A 1,851-nucleotide genomic window follows, 5' to 3' on the forward strand; every position below is an offset into this window, starting at 1 on the left:
CTCGTTAAGATTTTGAGGTATATTGTAGAAGACCTGAACTGAATTTGATTGTGAATAATGGTAAAATTTACCGCAAATTGTTTGTCTACCTAGTTTGCTCCATACTGCAGCATCAGTATTTACTGTAATATCAATGGCAATCCTTGGGTTGTTAGAAGCAGGAGGGATACACTTGCAATATTCCAAATTATTCAATCCGAATTCTGCAACAACTGGGATTAAAATTCCCAGTAGATTTGGTATGTTCCTGCTCTATGCACTGGCCTTCCTCGCCGGTCTTGCTTCCTTTTGGCTTTTCCCACACGATGACCTTAGATTTCTTTTCCTCAAATCTGCTATTGCCATCCATTTCTTCAAGAGAATTTTAGAGGTAATTATTCTCTCTTTCTCTCTCACTGTTCCCGGCCTAGTATGCTGTCTGACACACTGCATATTACCTGATTTTAAGGTCATGTTTTGCTCCAAACATAGATTTTCTTCCTATATGTAATAGATGGATCTTTCCTCTCACTCAAATGGTAATTGATTTTGAAATATTGAGTTTTAATACAAAGTTACCTGGTACCTAGTACATATAGGGCCTTTAATATAATTCGCTTAAATATTTAAGATAATCAATCACTTAATTTAACCTGCTATCAAATTTGAGATATTGAATTCTTTTCTTCCTCTTGTGTTCTCTTGCCATTTAATCATATATGAAATTATATTATAATCAAATAGCTTTTAATAATAAATAATTGTAATAATACATCATCAAAGAAATATTCAGTAGACAAATCAAATAATACCAACTTAAAATTAGGTTAAAACCATATATGATGAGAGTAAAACATTTCAATGCGGCTGAGACAATATCTTTTTCAACTTCAATTCCTTAAAGCTTTTTTTTGTCAACTTGCACTGTTCTTCTATACTTGTTCACGTGCAATCCAATGGAATTATATCTCAGGATTACGTTCACACAAAGTTGAGGTTTTCTTGTGGCAATTGCTTTTAGGTAAATAGCAGTTTTTTTTTAAATACGTAATTTTTATTGTAAAATTGTCAAAGCTGAAAAATAGTATTTGGACTTAATAAGTACAAGAGGTTACACCAAAATAAAATAAAATTAAAAACAAGCACATACAAGTTAAGGCCAGATATAGGGATGTCCAAGTCCATACTAACCAATTCTTAAGTAAACCCAAACTCTAATAAGCACCCCACTGTTGTTATCCAAAACAAAACCAACTAGATATCTATGACATATCAAATGTAACGTTATGGTTACGTTTTGTTCGTTGAATAGATAAGAATGAAATTAAATAATTATTACATGATAATAAAATGAGGTGAGAATAGAATAGAATATTTATTATGTAGTTTAGTACGACGAATAGAATAAGATAAGAATAATTATTATGACCTATTGCAGTGTTTGGCTAGTAATAATAACTTTAGAATAAGAAAAAAATAAAAAATAAAAAAATAAAAATACCCATTATTATTTATATGATAATTTATTTTTATTTTATTTTTTAAATATTAATAATTTATAATTTAATTAATCTATTAATAATTAATCTTTTAAATATTAATATTTTTAATATTAATATTTTATTATAATTTAATCATTAATATTTTTAATATTAATATTTTTTATAATTTAATATTATTATGATTAAAATATTAAAAATTTTAATTAATTTCCAAATTTAAAATATTAATTTTTATAATATGTAATTAAAAACTAAAACTATTTTATAATAATATTTACTTTTTAAAACAACAAAAATACCCTTTATATAATTTAGTAAAATTTATACAAAAAGACAAATATAAGAAAAAATTTTCTTTTTTAATTATTTA

Source organism: Theobroma umbraticum, unplaced genomic scaffold (genome assembly GCF_002168275.2).
Source record: "Theobroma umbraticum cultivar Fairchild unplaced genomic scaffold, ASM216827v3 scaffold_12.1, whole genome shotgun sequence".
Taxonomy (NCBI): Eukaryota; Viridiplantae; Streptophyta; class Magnoliopsida; order Malvales; family Malvaceae; genus Theobroma; species Theobroma umbraticum.